The 20,033-nt window shown below is 41.5% G+C and overlaps 1 pseudogene; it reads left to right on the top strand.

The window, feature by feature from the left end:
* The first annotated feature begins 477 nt into the window (after nucleotides 1-477).
* Nucleotides 478-897, top strand: LOC130868851 (ATP synthase F(0) complex subunit C1, mitochondrial-like; annotated as a pseudogene).
* Nucleotides 898-20,033: the final 19,136 nt, after the last annotated feature.

Genomic DNA, 20,033 nt, shown 5'->3' with positions numbered 1-20,033 from the left:
ATGATGGTGCTTGCCTTCACGTGCTCAGGAGGCAGAGGCAGGTGGATCTTAGAGTTTGAGGCCAGCTTGGTCTACATAGGGAGTTCCTTGACAGCCAGGGCAACACACAGAAACTATATAAAGTTTCTTCATATATTCATGAAGAGAGAGAGTTTCTGTCTTGAAAAACCATTCTATAAAAGCTAGGTGTGGTGTGTATATGCACTCCCAGCGCTGTGGAAGCAGTGCATATCCCTGGCTCCCCGGCCAGCCTAGCTGTTCCATGCCAATGTAAGAATCTGCCTTTAAAAACGTTTGAAAAGTTGGACACACATAAAGAGCTACACACATTGTCCTCTGGCCTACACAACTCCCTACCCTCTCATCCCTACACACATGAACAGGCACATGCTTTAATACAGAGAGAAAGAAAAAGAAAAGTTCCTCATATGAAAGTAAGCATATGGAGACCAAGGACTAAAGCTGGGACATTGAAAAATGCAGATCACCAAGGCACTACTTGTTACTCCAGTTCTGATCTGCTCCTGTAACAGGGGTCTAATCAGGCCTGTGTCTGGCTCCCTGTTGAGTAGACCAGAGACCCAATCTAAACAGGTTAAACAGCCTTCCTGCAGCTGCTCCCCTCTCCAGGTGGCCAGATGGTAATTCCAGACCAGTGTTGTTTCCCAGGACATTGACACAGCTGCCAAGTTTATTGGTGCTGGGGCTGCCACAGTTGTTGTGGCTGGATCCGGGACTGGCATCAGAACAGTGTTTAGTAGCTTGATTATTGGCTATGCCAGGAACCCGTCTCTCAAGCAACAGCTTTTCTCCTATGCCATTCTGAGCTTTGCCCTGTCTGAGGTCATGGGACTCTTCTGTTTGATGGTCGCCTTCCTCATCCTCTTTGCCATGTGAGGCTCCATGAGGTCACCCAGCCATCCCTGCTGCTTCGACTCCATGCCGGTCCTGGTGCTGGAGTGTGCTGAACTTTACCATTAAACAACAACGATTCCTGAAAAAAAAAAGAAAGAAAGAAAGAAAGAAAGTAAGCATATGGAGAGCTGCTTATATCTCTTTAAAATCTCTTTCAAACATTTATTGTGTGTATGGGTGTTTCCCCTGCATGTATTGTGTTAACCACACCTGTAAAATGTGGGCGTCGGGTTCCCCTGAACTGGAGATACAGTTGTGAGCTGCTTTGTGGGTGCTGAGCATTGGACCACGGTCCTCTGGAACAGCAGCAAGGTGCTATACCAGGTTTTGTTTTGGGTCACCAACCAGTTCCCAAATCATGACACAGAGACATCATGTTTGTTATGAATGTTCTGCCATATTGTAGGCTCGTTTCTGATAGCTCTTCTAACTTTACCTGTTTCTTTCTTTCTTTCTTTCTTTCTTTTTAAAAATATTTATTTATTTATTTATTATGGATAAAATATTCTTTCCATGTGTATGCCTGCAGGCCAGAAGAGGGCACCAGACCCTATTACCGATGGTTGTGAGCCACCATGTGGGTAGCTGGGAATTGAACTCAGGTCGTTTGGAAGATCAGGCAATGCTCTTAACCGCTGAGCCATCTCTCCAGCCCCCTACCTGTTTCATCTGTGTTTTGCCTCAGGGTGTTTTACCTTTCTTTCCTCTGTGTGTCCTACTTGGTCCAGCTGACTGCAGCTACCTGGCTTCTGGTCCTGGATGTGTCCCTCTCTTTCTCCCGAGTTCTCTTCTTCTTCACTCATTCCCCAGCCTAGAGTCGTCATCCTATTTATTCTCTCTGCCTGCCAGTCCCGCCTCTCCTTTTCCTGCCTAGCTGCTGGTCATCCAGCTTTTTGTTAGACCAATCAGGTAGGTGCCTTAGTTAGGCAAGGTGAAACAACAACACATCTTTACATAATTAAACAAATGCAGCGTAAACTAATTAATACACCTTTACACAGTTAAAATAATATTCCACAACAAAGTGCTCTTCCTGCTGAGCCGACTCTCTAGCCCCTGTTTATAGTTTGTGAACAATGTGACAGATGACAGAGCTCAGTAAGGCTGCCTGTGCTGCCAGCACTCTGGTGACTGAGACTGGAGGATCAGGGTCATGGCCTGTCTCATAAAACGAAAACCAAAAAAACCGAAAAAAATAAGAAAGAAAAAGAAAAGTGCATGTCAACTGCCTGGCTGCTTTTCCTGCTTTTTCTTTTTTTCTTTTTTTAAATAGAGAGAAGTGTGTTTGGAGGTAGGACTACAGTTTGCGGGGAGTCTGTTCTCACCTTCTGCCATGCAGTTTCTAAGGATCAAATCCAAGTCTTCAGGCTTAGAGGCTCAAGTGCACTCTCCACCCCCACCAAAAGAATCCTTGCATTTGTGTGTGTTTGTGTGCATATTCACATGCATATATGAGTTCCTGTAGAGAGCAAAGGGCTCCTATCCACTGCAGCTGGAGTTACAGTGGAGCCACATGATTCATTGCTGGGAATTGAACAATGGTCAAAAAGAAGAGCTCTGGTGTTGGGCGTCTTCCTTGCTGGACGAGGGGGCTGTGACAAGTGGTGGCCTCGTATGGGGATCCTGCAAACTTCTCCCCGTGGAGCCCGGAACTTGCTGCAGTCAGGGGGTGCACCGATATCCTCAGGTAAGAGGACCGCAAAAAGTGGGTTTTCTGCTCTCACCGGTAGAAATGGGGAGAGCAGGATAAAATTAGAGCCGCGACAAGAAGCGGACAGGTTAAAAGTGAAAAAGTACAAATCTATCATTTGTTCAAGATGGGGGCATCATCTTCACATCCAATTTTTTAGCTCTTAAAGGTGTCAAAACAGTTTGGAGGCTAGTGTGGCATTGTTTGAAAGATCAAAGGTATAATGAAGCAATAGACAATAGCCAGGCTGCCTTAGAGCTTCAACAGGAGAAGAGATCTGAGAGAGCAGCTTCTACAAGGGTTATGTTTGATACTGGGTCAGGTAAAGGAATGAGGAAAAAGGTCCCAGGAAAAGAAAAAAAGGTTTACATACTAATCTGTCAGAACTGGAGGAGTCAGATATTTCCACTCACTCAGAGTCTGATGATGATGAGGAGGAGGAGGAAGAGGAGGGCTTTTATGTAGTCCCGCTAGAATCTATCTGTAAGATCAAGAGGAAAGAAAAGGAGGAACAGAAGAAAAAACAACTTGAAAGTACAAGAAGGAGTGTAACTGCTTCGCCCCCCCTCAGTATCCTTAGGTCATGGGAGCAGAAGGATGGACTTCTTTCAGTCCTGGAGTGTGGACGGAAGTCAGAGCACAAATGATGACCCAGAAAGGAGATAGAATGATACTGCTTTCCCAGTGTTTCAAGATCAACAAGGTAACAGATATCATGAGCTGTTAGATTTCAAGGTTATAAAATTGTTAGCCTAGTCTGTCTGGACCTACGGTGGTTCAGCCTCCTTTTGGTGGCTCAGGTGGAGACTTTGCATAGGTATGCTATGACTCCAACTGATTGGATGAAACTTGCAAAGGCTTGCTTATCTCCTGGTCAATATTTGGATTGGAAAGCTTCTTTAATTGACTTTGTCAATGGCCAAGCTGCGATAAATTTGGCAGCTGGAGGAGCTCAAGCAGTCTGGGATACGGATATGCTACTCGGACAAGGTAGATTTGCTAATCAGCAAAATGGATATCCACCTCAGGTGTGTGAGCAAATTAACAATCTTGCTACTCGAGCCTGGAAGTCTTTACCCAATAGAGGGGAAGTAAGAGGTAATTTGACAAAGATTATCCAAGGACCTACAGAGCCTTTTTCTGATTTTGTGGCTAGACTGGTGGAAGCAGCAGGAAAGATATTTGGTGATCCTGACACTGCTATGCCATTAGTGAAGCAGGTGAGACATCCGGGTGACCTACAGTGCTAACAAAGCTGGGATCACCTTGTCAGCACACCAACTGAATTCTATTCAGCATATTAAGATTCCCCAAAGCTTGGCTTGCTGGGCTCTGCCAACCATCTAGCATCCAGAGAGGACCACCCAGTGTCTGCAGCGGCAGCATCCTGTCTCATTCTCCTAGGTCTGGCCACCAGAATGCTACCTGTTTCTTCAACTAACTTAGTTTTGCTTTTTTGTTTGTTTGTTTTGTTTTTTATTTCTTTTAACTGCCCTTCACAGCAATAGCCCATTCCCTGGAACCCGTCTGTTTTCCTTTTTTTAAAATTGATGTTTATTGAGCTCTACATTTTTCTCTGCTCCCCTCCCTGCCTCTCCCCTCCCCCCTTTAATTCTCCTCCAAGATCTCCATGCTCCCAATTTACTCAGGAGATCTTGTCTTTTCTACTTTCTACTTCCCATGTATATTATATCTATTTAATTTTTTCTTAGGTTTCTCATTGTTGCCTAAATTCTCTAGGATTGTGGTTTGTAAACTGGCTTTCTTTCCTTTATGTTCAAAAACTACCTATGAGTGAGTACATGTGATAATTATCTTTCTGGGTCTGGGTTACCTCACTCAAAATGATGTTTTCTAGCTCCATCCATTTTCCTGCAAAATTCAAGATGTTGTTATTTTTTTCTGATGTATAATACTCCATTGTGTAAATGTATGTACATTTTCCTTATCTATTCTTTGGTCGAGGGGCATTTAGATTGTTTCCAGGTTCTGGTTACGACAAACAAAGCTGCTATGAACATAGTTGAGCACATGTCCTTGTAGCACGATTGAGCATCCTTTGGATATATACCCAAAAGTGGTATTACTGGGTCTTGAGGAAAGTTGTTTCCTAATTTTCTGATAAGTCACCACACTGACATACAAAGGGGTTGTACCAGCTTGCAATCTCATCAGCAATGCAGAAGTGTTCCCTTTTCCCCCACACCTTCTCCAGCATGAGCTGTCATCAGTGTTTTTGATCTTGGCTATTCTTACAGGTGTAAGGTGGAATCTCAGAGTTGTTTTGATTTGAATTTCTATGATGACAAAGGATGTTGAACATTTCCTTAAGTGTCTTTTAGCCATTTTAGATTCCTCTGTTGAGAGTTCTCTGTTTAGGTCTGTACTCCATTATTTTTATTGGATTATGTGATCTTTTGGTGTTCAATTTCTTGAGTTCTTTGTATATTTTGGAGATCAGACCTCTCTCTGATATGGGGTTAGTGAAGATCTTTTCCCATTCTGTAGGCTGTCATTTTGTCTTATTGACCACGTCCTTTGTTTTACAAAAGGTATTCAGTTTCAGGAGGTCCCATTTATTGTTTCTCTCAGTGTCTGTGCTGTTAGGGTTATATTTAGGAAGTGGTTCCCATTTTTTTCTTCTATAAGGTTCAATGTGGCTGGCTTTATGTTGAGATATTTGATCCATTTGGACCTGAGTTTTGTGCATGGGGATATATGTCTATTTTCATTTTTCTACATGTTGATATCCAGTTATGCCAGCACCACTTGTTAAATAAGCTTTCTTTTTCAATTTGATATTTTTTACTTTGTCCAAAATCAGGTGTTTGAAGATGTGTGGAGTGATATCCAGGTCTTCTATTTGGTTCCATTGGTCCTTCTGTCTGTTCTCATGCCAATACCAGGCTGTTTTCAGTACTGTAGCTCTGTATTAGAGTTTAAAGTCAGGGATTATGATGCCTCCAGAAGTTCCTTTATTGTACAATTTCCCCTTTTTTTATAGAGTGGGTTCTGTGGGTATCCCAGGATTCCTAGAAATTGTTTTGTTGATCAAGCTGACCTTGACCTCACAGAGGTCTACCTGCCTCTGCCTCCCAAGTGCTGGGATGAAAGGTCTACACCACCTCCAGGCTGACCTTGTGCTTTCTTTTAACCACGATTTTGACTTAAGTGTGTGCACATACATTCACACATTATATGTTTACAATTGTGTACATGTGCACCAGTGTCCATAAACACATACACCTGCAAGCTCAAGTTATGTGTGTGTATCACAGGTGTTCAGTGTCAAATGTCAATTCATGGGTGCTGTACACCTTTGTGTTTTAACACAGGCTTTCTCAAGGCCAGTGAGGTCAAGATGCATCTGCCTCAAAGATAGCACACACTTACAATACTGGCATTCAGGAGTCAGAAGCAGGCAGATCTCTGTGAGTTCAACACCAGCCTGGTCTACAGAGGAAGGACTAAACAGAAACACTGTCTCCAAAAGAAAAACTCACAACGAAAAAACAAAAACAGAGATTCACCTGTCTCCATCTCCGGGTGCTGGGGTGGCCAGCAATAACAAGTCTGCTGGGTGTTTTCCTTGCATTCTACACAATGAACTCATATCAATCAAGGTGAACAGGCATGGTACAGACAGACAGTCACTGTCTCAGGACTAATGTGCTTCTGAATCTCACGCAGGGTGCCGATTTCACACTCTTGCTTCTTGGGCAGTCGTCTCTCATTATGAGCGGCAGGGCCAGGAAGAACCAGCAGTGTTGTCTATGCAGTTTCGTCAGGGACATCCCCTATAAAAGCTATTTGTTCTTCTATTAGGATAATGTAGAAATGGAATGAAGTAAAGAAGGATAAAATCACGTTAGATAGGTACAGAGCAGTGCAAGCCTCCTCCCAGCACACCCAGTCACACCAGGTTTTGGCAGGAGTTGAAGCAGGGACCCCAGTAAACCAGGTGCACTAACACAGAACTGCTACAGAAGTGCCACAAGGGGGCAGCACAACATCAGATTTTCTGAGGGGTTGCTTGGCCATCATCCTTCCTGCCTTTCTTATTGGCACAGGTGGGGGTCTCCATGCTCCTGAACCTTCCTGTCAGTGCCTCCAATGGGGCCAGCAGGGAGTAAGTACTGAACAACTCCTCAGTGCTGTGCACAAGGATGAACTCAATGCTCAGGCCAGTTCCAGATGTGAGTCACAGGGAATAGCCCTGCACATCTGGATGCCCGATTTTCTTTTCTCTATCAGAGAGATCTTTTGATTCTCAAGGAATATGTGACTGTAACAGGTTGCTATGTCACTGTTTTCTCAGATTGGGGCATTAAGATTTGGGGGTAGGTGTTGTTTGTTTTAAATTGGAATATCATTCCTCCTAGACTGGCCTCAAACTTTCCGTGTTGGAAAATGACCTTGACTCCCTGATCGTCTTGTGTCTGCCTCCCAATACTGTGATTTCCAGAATGCTCCACTTGGTTTTATTTTATGCTAAAGAACCCAGGGCCAAAGACAGTGTGGATGCTAGGCACACTGAGCATTAGTCCTGTTGTTCACTTTCTGTGTTTTAGAGAGAGAGCCACCAAAGCTAGACTACTGTTCTTCATGTAGGTCAGGCTGGCCTTGAATTTATGGCTAGTCTCTAGTCTAAGCCTCCAGAGTCCTGGGATTCTAGGCATACACCTTCATCCTTACTCTAGCATCTCATTTTAAGACAAATCCATAAATTCCCTAGAACTGTTTAAATGCGAGGGATAGAAAATTGCCCCAAGGGGTGAGGTGACTAAACTGACAAGCAGTGGGGTGAGCCTCCATCTTCCTAGTTTCATCAGCCTGAGGTCTGGGCTTGGGCTAGTTAAGGCTGGTGCCTTCCATTTCATCACATGAAGCTGCATAGAGAGTTAGACGAGACCAACTTGAGGGCTGCTGGTCAGAACACACCTTTAAAGCTGCCTGGATACACAGGGAAGAGTCCAGGGACTCGCTGAGATGACAGGGGACTGGAACATCCTTCTGTCCTTCCCTCCCACCCAGAACAGAGCTCATCAGCTTCAGAAGAAGAGTGGTGTCCAGCTACACCTCGTGTGTGGAACTTCAAAAGACTCTCAGTCAGAGAAAATGGGTTATCTAGAAAGGCTAAAAGAGAAAAAGAAAGCAAGAGAAAAATCAGGGTCAATGGGCAAGATCTGCAACTCCATTAGGAGGTATTTCTCAGCTACAGTGAGTCTGAGGCTAGCCTGCCTGAGCTCCAGGTTTGACTCAGTTGGGCAGCTCTTCCTGCCATGCAGCAACCTGCATTTGGTCCAGAGAAACAAACAAACCAGGCTTGGTGTGGAATTCCTGTAATCCCTACATTTGGTAGGTGGAGGCAGAACGATTAAAAGATCAAGGCCATCCACCCCTACACAGAGGATTTAAAAAGTCAAACTCCCAAAACCCGCTAAGACAAATTACATACCTCTCTCCCCTGCACTCAGTTGGTTGAGGGCAGGATGATTGACCATCTTTGGCAGCTGGGACTACACACAGTAAACCAGAGTCAAAACAAGAGAGAGAAAAGAAAGGATTCTTTATTATAAGGAACTAATAGTTATGTTGCTGTAAGGTTTAGGAGTCATGTCATTTCACAAAGAAAAAAGAAGAGCATGAGTACAAGGTACAGTCAGCAGTGAAGGGGAACAGACAAGGACAGGGTTAAAAAACTCTACAAAATGCGTATATGTGTTTGTGCATGATATATGCATGGCCATAAGTCTGTGTGTGGTTGTGTGTGGTTGTGTGTGTGTGGCTGTTTGTGTGTCCTTACCCTTTGAGCACACACATATACCAGGAATATTCATCAAATGCTTTTGTTCCTTAAATTTTTTGCTTGTTTTTTGAGACAGGGTTTCTCTGTGTTTACTTGGCCCAATTGTCATCAGAGAGGTGTTATCAACAACTTATGGAGGCAGATGCAGAGACAGACATGGCCTGTATAGGGCCCACGCTCAGGTACCGGGGCGGGACCGGGTCGGCGGGAGCGGGCATAGTGTGGCGGCTGACTGAGGGGAGAGCCCTGGGTATCCTGCCTCCTGGGTGAAGCTCTGCTGTGGAGCCTTTCTGGAGAGAGGGTGACGCTCAGTTCTGTTGGGCCGCCGCTCCCTTCGGGCAGCAGCTTTTCAGTCAGGAGCTGGCGCTGGCTCTGCGTGCGGGGATGAGAGCATCCTGGTGATGTTGGTCATGGGGGAAGAGTTCTCCCACCTTCTTTCACCTGAGAGCTCGGATCCTGAGGACGACCTTGCCCAAGTGCAGCCCCGGGACCTTGCCAGCTCCTGGACCTGCTCCTTCTCCCTGCCTGCCTCCTTCTCTGAGAGCTTCCACCAGCATTGCCTTTGGAGACCTCAGAATGGACCTGGTTAATTACCTTGCACTTGTTACACAGAGCGCAAGGCATTGTGCGAATTGCTGTGCTAATACCACTATGGAAGCCATTGAGCAGTCCTACCGCTGGGACACAGTTACTGTTGTCCTGTAGCAGATGGCGCGGGGAAATGAAGAGACTTCTCCAAGGTCACGGGGGAGGGAAACCGGGTTTCTAGTTCCCATCCCAGACTCTGACTCCCTGGTCCTAGTACTTGTCCTCCTCCTTATCTTCCTAGTCCTCCTCATCCTCGTCCTCCTTCTAGTCCTCCTCCTCCTCCTCCTCCTCCTCCTCCTCCTCCTCCTCCTCCTCCTCTTCTTGTGGCGCTGGGAATGGAACCCAGTATGCCAGGAAAGCGCTTTCCCACTGAACTGTGCCCAGCCCACAGATTCCTCACTACTTTGGTTCTGCCTTAGTTGGGGATTACCATATGCTATACTTCTGTTGAAAATTTTTCACCAAGACCAATTTTGAATCCCCGCAGTTTCCTGGTGTCCTAGAACCAGTTCCTCCTGGTCTTTTCCTGTGGCGCTTTCTGGTCTCAGTTAAGTCTGAATGGAAAATCGCTTTACCAGTCCTTGCACAGCATTGGGTCAGCGTTCCTCCATCCAGAAGGCGTCACTAATCATTTCATGGGGAGACTTGTCCCAGGAAAGAGTGACCGAAGGCCCGAGACCTTTGCTTTTAGCTTTACTTGCACAGCTTTCTTCTCCAGGCTCCATTGTTAGTTTCAAGCAAGTTTTCTCAGTGTCCTTTCTCCTGGAAATAACTGTCCTTAGTCATCTGTACCTCGCTCTCCTTTTCCTTTTTTTTTCTTTTCCAGTGCTAAAGTTGGAACTAGGTAAAGCATCAATGCTTTACCACTGAGTTGAATCCCCAGTGCCCTTTTAGCTCTCCCCACAGCCCTTTTTTAGCCAGTTCTTTCACACAATTGCTCCCCTGTCCTCTTTGTATCATAATCATGCTCCTCTCATTCCCTGTTTTCTTGTGTTGTGGAAGGCCAGTGATTTTCATTTCATAGTCCTTTATAAAAGCCCAGGGCCCCTCACTAATCCTCCCCTAAATGCATGGCTATTACTGTTTGGCTTTCAGTGACTGGAAATGTTATGTTCTCGTCTGTTAGGAAATCTGGCTGCTGAATTGAGTATTTAGGACCAAAGTTTAAGCATCATTCCTTATCAGAGCAGCATCCGTGTTGTCTTGAGTTGCTTGTGGTTTTCAGTTGCTGTTGTTTTATACAATAAATAACTTAGATAGTACCATAAATTTAGTTTACTGTGATTAATATGTTAACCCTCAGTGTAAAACATTTTAATTTTTTACATGGGAGATGTAGTTTCCTGTATCCCAGGCTGTGATCATACTTGCCGGCTAGTTGAGAAAACCCTTGAACTTCTCATCCTCATCAAACCCACACTTCCTAAGTGCCGGGATTACCGTCTAGGACCACTGTGCTTAGTCTTATGCCATGCTCGGGATTGAACCAACGGCTTGCTGCCTATTAGGTGAACATCCCATTAATGGAGCCACATGTCTAGCACTAGTAATGTATTTGTATCAACTGGATTTTGGTGTTTAATTTTCTGGCCTTTGGCTTTAGTGATGTATATGTTATAATTTAAACATGTTATGGGTTCCTACCAGATTTTCTCATTATTATTACTGAACTCTTTTTCTTCTGGTTCTGTGCTTGTGCATGAATTACGAAGTCTTTTACTTTATGGGAACATTGTTAAATAGCAACAAAAAAGAAAGTTCAGGAACTATCACATGACCCTATATGTTTTAGTTGTTTTTCCTGACTATATTGTTAGAGGATTTGGATTAAATTTTTTCTATTTATTTCATTTTCATTGGTGTTTTGTCTGCATGTATGTTTGTGTGACAGTGTCATAAGCCCTGGAACTGGAGTTACAGACAGGCTTGGGTGCTGGGAATTGAACCTGGGTTCTCTGAAAGATAAATATTTCTTTTAAATCTTTTAAATATTTATTTATTTATTTATTTATTACGTGTAGTAGGAGCTGTGGGCTGTGTTCCTGCCGCCCCAGTTCCTGGTCGCCTTAGCCCCGAAATAACAGCACACACATTGTATTCTTTTAAACACTGCTTGGCCCATTATATCTAGTCTCTTTTCAGCTAACTCTTGCACATGACTAGCCCATTTCTAATAATGTGTCTAGCATCCCAAGGTGCGCTTACCGGGAAGATTCTAGCCTACATCCATCCTGGGGTGGAGCTTCATCGCATCTGCCCCAGAGAGCAGAGCTAAGGTGTATGAACTCACTTCCTTTTCCTCCCAGCATTCTGTTCTGTTTACTCCTCCCACCTGTAGTCTAACCTATGAGGGCCAAGCAGTTTTTTTATTTTTTAACCAATGACCTTATTCTATCATTTCCCCTTTTTCTGTTTAAACGAAAAAAAGAGAAGGCTTTAACTTTAACATAGCAAAATTACATATAACAAAACAGTTATCAAGTAAGAATTACAATATTTACATCTATTTTATCTTTATCATAACTAAGGAAAACTATAACTATAACTAGCTATTCTTCAACTCCATCAAAGACGCCAGAAAGATACAATATTACCTAAGCAAACAAGAAATAAGCAAATTTCAAACTCTAGAAATGAAAGAGACATCTCGCTGCCTTGAGAGTCACCCAAAGTTTCTCTGTATCTTTGGCCTACAGGCCCATAGCTTCCAGCAGGCATTTCCATGAAGCAGGAAATTTCAAAGGCAGTTCAGTCACTATCTGCTGTGTCCTGCAGGATGTCTCACAGACTCTTTCATGAATCAGGAACCCTGAAAGATCATCTCAACTTTAGACTTGTTCAGCAGGCTTCTCTCTGTGGGTCTTTGTGTCCAGTTTATGCAACAGTCCAGGCAAGAGCAGTTTCTTGCCCAAATGGCTATCAAACTCCATAAGGATCCACTTCGATGCCCCATTTCTTCTTGAAGTAATTGGTGCTGCCTGGAGCAGAGTGTATCATTGTCATGAAAAGTCCTAAGTTATTAAAACATTAAAAAGCATATTCTATCATCTTTGAAAGATATGAAGAATGCCTATCTAAAATACATCTATGTACATCTTAAAAAAATCTAACATGACTACAAACTTGACTATTATAGATAACTATTCATTAACAACTTATATACATAACATTTTTACATGAGCTGCACAATCACAATACTTTAATCAATATCAGAAATACATATACATATAACAAATTCACCTTAAATTTAAATCACTGAAGCAAAATCCATATCAATGAAATTATACCTATATCGTATCCCCCTTTAAATGTAAAAAAAATTATAAACAATATTTGGGAATATGGACACAGTTATTTCTCTCCAAACTGCTTCCTACTGAGGGGGGGCGCTGTAATTCAGGTCTTTTATGGGATAACCTGTCTGCTAGTTTCATCTCAATTGGCAGTTGAGCGAAGCAATTTTTTGAGGGGGTTCATAGCAACCTTTCAGGAGGGCTTGGTCTATCATACCATATTGGGATCGAATAAGCAATCTGCAGGGTGTCATCATCCCGGCAAGCTCAGTCAGTAGAGCATGACTCTTAATCTGAGGATCGTGGGTTCGAGCACCACGTTGGGCGCCATACTGTAGTAGGAGCTGCGGGTTGTCTTCCTGCCGCCCCAGTTCCTTGTTGCCTGGCTAGTTTATGGCCCAAAATAACAACACACAAACTGTATTCTTTTCAACACTGCTTGGACTATTATTCTAGCCTCTTCTTGGCTAACTCGCACCTGGACTAGACCATTTCTCATAATGTGTATAGCACGCCAAGGTGCCCTTACCAGGAAGTTTTTAGCCTACTTCCATCCTGGGTCAGAGCTTCATCGCATCTGCCCCAGAGAGCAGAGCTAAGGTGTATGAGCTCACTTCCTCTTCCTCCCAGCATTCTGTTCAGTTTACTCCAGCCACCTATGTACTAACCTATGAGGGCCAAGCAGTTTCTTTATTTTTTAACCAATGACCTTCCTCCATCAATTATGTATATAGAATTCTGCCTGCATGTATTTTTGCTTGCTAGAAGGTGGCATGAGATCTCACTAGAGATGGTTTGAACCACCATGTGGATGCTGGGATTATACCCAGGTCCTCTAGAAGAGCAGTCAATGCTCTTAACTTCTGAGCCATTTCTCCACCCCTGCCTGGCCACATGGATCATGCTGTCTTTGAACTTACAGAAATCTGCCTGCCTTTGCTTCTCCAGATGAGATTAAGGCCTGTTCCAATTATGCCCAGCTGAGAACTTCTTTTGAGGCTGTGGCATAAAAATACAGCTATACTTCAACCCTTGGCTGAAGAAAGTCAATTATCATAGAGGGCCATCCTCTTCAATGCAGCTTGAGAATGTCACACTTAGAACAGCAAGGAAGGAAGGGAACACCTTCCTAGCTAGCCATATCAGCCTATCAATCTGGTGATCAATGCAGTTATGATGTCACCCCGAATTACCCTCACATTTCAAGTACTAACATTCTTATTCCAATTAAGTTGTGAACACTAGCTCTATTTTTCATTTTTCAAATCCCATGTCTGTATTTCTACTCTTATTTATCACATTATTTAACTAATAGTCATTTCCGTATTTTGCTTGGTGGGTCAGAGCAATTGGCATTCACTCTAATTGTACTTAAAATTTTGTTTTTAAAATTTTTACCTTGAATAATAAAATATATTGCCATTTAAAAAATAGCCTAATAGCCAAGTGTTCATGCATGTATCCCAGCACTTGGTTGGTTACAGCAGGATAACAGGGAGTTAAGAGAGTCATCTTTGGCTACATAACAAGTTCCAGACCAACCTGGAGTATATGAAACCCTATCTTTAAAAAGTAGCTTTTGAGATATAATTCATATGATAGCATATGGTCTACATATTGTTTAAAATGTGTAACTGCATAGGTGGTGGTGATGCACACCTTTAATCCCAGCACTCAAGAGGTAGAGGCAGACAATTAGTTCCCTGTCCGTTCTTTTATAGCCAGGACTGTTTCAAGGACGACCCGTGTCTTGAAAAACCATAAATAAATAAATAAATAAACAAATAAAATGTGTAACTGATTGGCTAGCAGTATATTTGTACAGTTGTGCAGCAATCACCACAGTCTAATTTAGGACTATTTTACATTCCCCAAACAAACACATATTCTTTGAGAATCACTGTTCACTATTTGCCTCTCTTCCATGCCATTCTTCCTTCCCTGTTTTGTTTATTTTTTTCAAGGCTGTTCTTGAACTAACTTTGAGCTCTAGATCTTATTGCCCCTCCTCCTAAATGCTGGAATTACAGTTGTGCACCACCACATTCATCTTCCCACTTGCTGCTTTGGACATCTGGACATTTTGTGTAAATAGATTTATACAGGATTTTTTTTGTTTTTGCTGCTTACGGAAATGTTTTCAAGGTTTATCCATATGGCTATGTATCTGACTTTATTTCTTTTTATTGCTGAATAAAACTCCATTGTATTAATGTACTTGTATCACATTTTATTTATCCATGAAGTTGGTGCATATTTTGATCATTTCCATTTTGGGATTGTTAAGAACAATGTCCTATGTCCTGTTTTTTTTTTCTGTGTGTGTGGACTTACGTTTTCATTTCTGGAGATTAGAGCAAGCAGTTGTGATCATTGTGCAGCTTCCCCAAGGCAGTCGCAGAATGTTCCAAATTTCCAGTGGTGTAAGGGTGATTTGGTTGTCTGCTTGACTGACATCCCCTTTGCTGAAGGCACTTAGAGCAAGGGAGTGTATAGCAGCTGCCAATTACTAAATCAGATTGCTCCATTCTCCAAGATTTTTACTTATAAAAAAATAGACATCAGAAGAATGTTTCATTTTTATCTTTACTTTTTTTAATTAAGATTTTTTAAAACATACAGTCTCCTCCTTTTACATAACTATCCCCGTTCCCTCCCCCTCCTCTCCTCCTGCTTTCCTCACCTTCCCCATCCCACTCCCCCATCCACTCTTCATAAGGGTAAGGCTTCCTGTGGGGAGTCAACAAAGTCTGACACTTCACCTTGAGGCAGGACCAAGGCCCTCCCCTGAGCAACGTTATCCCTCCAAAAGAATGTGCTCCTAGATGCCAGTTCAAGTACTAGGGATAAAACCTGGTCCTATAGCCTGTGGCCCCACAGACTGCCCAAGCCTTACACTGTCCCCCATATTCAGTGGGCCTAATTTGGTCTTCTGCAGGTTCCCCCGCTGTCAGTCCAGAGTCAGTGAGCTCTCACTAGCTCAGGTCAGCTGTTTCTGTGGGGTACCGGGCGGACATTAACCCCAATCAACTGGCCCCCTCATGCTACACCCAGGTTCAATTCCCAGCACCCACATGGCATCTTGCAGCTGTCTGTAACTCCAGTTCAAGAGAATCTGATATCGTTATACCAATGCGCATGAAATAAAGTTGAATAAAGTTAAAAAAGATAAGTAATGTAGAAACTATGCTGGCTGGAACATTTATTTCTGACTAGGGAAATAATTTAATTGAAATGTCTGTAACTTATCCAGATGAAGTTTTTTTTTGAGAGTTTAGATAATTCTCAATAAGTGAGTGATAAATTAAACATGTAGTAGATATGTGTACAACTAATTTAGGACTTTAAAATATAAGCTACATATTGAAACAACTAAGCAGTCTAGAACACAGTCGTTAGCGTCAGTGTTATTTGTTTTGTTTTTGAAACAGGGTTTTGCCATGTAATCCTTTCTGGCTACGAACTCAAAGGAACTGCCTGTCTCTGCCTCCAGAGTATTGAAGGCATGGGATCAGACACCCAGCTTTAGTGTTTTTTGTAATGGTGCATATAGAGTTAGGACTCTGTAAAGTGCTACCTACTGTTATGTCTTGAAGAGTTAACATGCATCTTGCGTTATACTACATTTGGTTCTTCATTTAGTTATGTACTTTGAGAATAGATTGGTGATTATGCTAAGCTAAACCAGTAATAATAGCCACAAATAGTTCTAAGTATTTGGGTATTTATGTATTTAGCTTATTTATTTTTTATTACGATAGTCTTAAGTAGTCTTCTGTAGTCTAAGATGGCCTGGAACTCATGCAGTTTAGGATGACTCTTATTTCTGCTCAAATTCCACCTAATGTTGGGGTTATGGGTTCACATCACCGAACCTGGGACATTTGAATATTTCCATTCTTTTGGAGTTTAAGACTCCACGTAATTGTTACATTGTATGTTAGATAAGTAATGATGTTCGATTGTCAAAAATGATGACTTTAATTAAAATATTGCTTTATATAAAATTTTAAAGAGTTACTTTTTTGTGTGTATGTGTGTGCATATGTTTGTGTGCTTTGATGTGTGTTTAGAGTCAGAGTGCAAGTTTGCAGAGTCTGTTCTCTCGCTCCACCTTCATGTGGATTCTGGGGATTGAATGTAGTTCATTAGGCATGTGCAGCAAGTACTTTTACTTGCTAAGTCATTTTGCTGCCCTCACTTTACATAGTTTTTTTTTGTTGTTGTTTTTGTTAAAATTGCAGAAGAATAGACTTTATAGACCTGGTTTTGTAGGAGGTTTTATTGGCCTGATATGATCTCAAGCATGTGTGTTGTTCTGGTATTACAGAGTAGAATACCAGTTTCTTCATACATATTGCCTGTCTAGTTTCATTCTTTTTATTGGCAGCATTTGTATTATTGTTATTCTTTTGGTTTTTTTGATGCACGGTTTCTCTGTGTAGTCCTGGCTGTCCTGGAACTTGCTCTGTAGACCAGGCTGTCCTGGAATGCAGAGATCCACCTACCTCTGACTCCCAAGTCCTGGGATTAGAGGCTTGTCTCATCATTCCAGGCAGCATTTGTACTTTTAAAACTTGTATTTTTCTTCTCTTTTTAAAGTTGTGTCTTTACTTGTTTCTTTACATTTGTGCTTGCCATTTTAAAAAAATCTTCCTCCTATTTCCTGTAATTTAGAACTTTAAAACACACATTGTTTGGTGAAATAATCAAGTAAGAGAGCAAGCATCATTGCTGTGAAAACAATGTGTTTCCTGGGGAAGCTCTGCTGTGAGTAAACTGTAAACTTTGAAAGGTTCTGTATGGAATGTGATCTTGTCAAGCAATATGGATGTATAAAAATAACAGACTCTGGACCTGATTGGTTTTCATATGGACTTTGATTTAAGGACTGGCTTTTATGGAGCACATTTGGTAATAATAGAGCCAGCCAAAGGTTTGGGTTTGTTTGAGGTGAAGGACTTTATGACATTGAAAAGAAGGGCGGTCAGTGGAAACCATTAATCTTGGAGAACAAAGAAGAAGGTGGGGTGAGAACAGCTCTTGAAGTCCAAAGGAAATATAATTGAAAGCATTCAGATAGTCATGGTGGTGCAAGCCTGTCATCCCAGAACTTGGGAAGTGGAGGCAGGAGAAACCCAAATTTGTATGCAGCCGGTCTGTGTATCAAGTTCTAAGGTAGTCTGGGGTACACAATGGGACCCGCTGGCAAGAAAAACATTTAAAACAGATGTGGATCTGAGTGAATGTATCTTTTAGGATTTGAATCATTTTTAGATGACTATAAATTTGCATGTAGTTGAACAAAATAATACAGGGATTCCTCTGTACTCTTTACTCAGTTTTCCCCATTGATAACATCTTATAAAAACTACAATGTCATGTCCACAGTATTGATATTGTATCTTGATAGTCAAATTGACATACTTCATCATCACAAGGAATGCTCAGGGTACCTTTCTTATAGCTTGGCCCATTTCCCTCTCCCTGTATTTTCTCTTCCAACCTGACAACCAGTCATGAGTTTTTGTATCAGGTTTTCAAAGAACCATAACTTATATACCCTACCTAATATTCTATGATTGACTTTTTCCACTTAGCGCTGAAGTTTATCCTTTTGTTATAAAGTAGCAACAGTGTACATAATTTAATTGCCGAGTAGTTTGCCACAGTATAACTTTACCACAATTTATCATTTACTCATGAAAACATCTTGGTTGTCTCTGGGTCTTGGCTATTATAAATAAAGCTCTTATATAAACATATACATATAGATTTTTCTTTGAACATATGTTTTTCTTTTCTTTTTTTTTAAATTTTGTTTGGTTTCGTTCTTTTTGAGACATGGTTTCTCTGTAGCTTTTGGAAACTGTCCTGGAACTACCTCTTGTAGACCAAGCTGGCCTCTAACTCACAGAGATCCGCCTGCCTCTGCCTCATGAGTGGTGGGACTAAAGCTGTGTGCCACCACCGCCCGGCTGAACATCTGTCTTTGAATTTTTTAACTTATCCAGGAGTAGAATTGCTAGTGTTATAGTAACTAACTTGCTTGCCAAAAGTTTCTAATTCCTTCATATCATTACTATCATTTGGTGTTTCCATCTTTAGAAATTTGGTTAGTCTGTTATATATGTAACAGTTTTTCATTGTAGGTGTTTTGTGTTTTGTTTTTCCAACTGGTTCTTAGGTAACTGAGGCTGCTCTTGACCTCCTGATGTTCTCCTGCCTCTATTTGAGCTACTGCATTAGGCTTCATTGTAGTTTTCATTTTAGTTATTGTTGTTAATGATGTTGAACATTTTTCATGTGCTCATTTGTTTTATATATCACTCAGGGCTTCTTGCACTCAGGTACTTCACCACTGATCACTACCTACTACTTTTTTTCCTTCCTTTTTTTAAATTAAGGATGAGCAGAATTGTTTTTTCCTGAAAGTTCGAGGGTTTTTTTTATTTTTTTTTTATTTTTTGAGAAAATGGTTTAATATAAATAAGCACATGCATGTGTGTGTGTGTGTGTGTGTTAAGGAAAGGGGCTGTTGTATACACAGTAGTAAGGGTAGGTATAGACTTCTCAAGATAGAGTTGCCTGCAAGACATTGTTCTTTGCAATAATGTATCAGGATTAGCTTTTTAACTAGAAAAGACCATTTTTATGGGCAGGGAATTGCCAAAGGTTTCTTGCATAATTCTAGAGGAAGAACGTCTTTCTAAGTAAGGGCTTTATTTTGCTTGAAGTTTTTAAGTCAGTTTTAAACTATAAGTACTTATATGTGATACTAGTAATGAATCAAAAAGTGGTTTCTTTTTAATAGTTCCATGAAAAAATACTTGATATCACTAATCATCAGAGTAATGAAAGCAAAACCACAGTGAGATATCATATTATTACCTCTTCTCTGTTCAGATGGTCATTGTGGAAAAGACAAAGAAGCAAAGCTTGTGGTGCATACCTTAATCCCAGCTCTTGGAAGGCTGAAGTGGGAGAACTAGGAGTTCACCGTAGGGAAGGGCACCCTTGGCTACATAGTGCATAGTGAGCTCAAGATCACCTTGCAGTATTACCCCCCCAAAAAAAAAGATAAAAGAAAAGAAAAAAAGAAAAAAGACAAAGTCATGTTGGTAAAGACATAATAAAAACCTCTATAGGCTGTTAGTGGAATTATGGCGTGGTACAGTCATTATGGAAAATAGTATGGAGATCCCTCAGAAAGTTAAAAGTAGAAACAATATGATCAGCAATAGATAACAATAGGATGGTGTTTACAAGCATGCATGTATACACACAGTGGAGGACAACTCATACTTAATGAAGGGAATCCCATCATTTTATGTTATCTATTACTGATTGTTTTAACTTATAAATGCAATATAAAAAGTTGAACTCAGAGACAGAGGCTAAAATGGTGGTTATCAGAGGCTACTTGGGGAGAGGAGATAGGGATTTGTTATTCCTAGGGTACAAAGTTTTATTTAGGCTGAATATGTTCTAGAGGTTTATTGTACATCACAATTGCTATAAACAATCATGTAGCTCTTTAGAATGGCTCAGTGATTGATGTACCATCACAGATTCTCCAAACTGCCTCTGACAAAACTATGCTGTAATAGATTGGAATAGAAAACCCTTGTAATAGAATTGTTTACCTTCATACAAAGAAGATTGAGAAAACACCAAAATCTGCATGCCCATTTCATCTTTAAGGGGTTTGTGTGGTGAGATTCATGACACCATCTAA

The sequence above is a fragment of the Chionomys nivalis genome, chromosome Y, assembly GCF_950005125.1.
Source record: "Chionomys nivalis chromosome Y, mChiNiv1.1, whole genome shotgun sequence".
Lineage (NCBI taxonomy): Eukaryota > Metazoa > Chordata > Mammalia > Rodentia > Cricetidae > Chionomys > Chionomys nivalis.
Note: the sequence above shows the minus strand (reverse complement) of the source record. Positions and strands in the feature narration are given on the sequence as shown.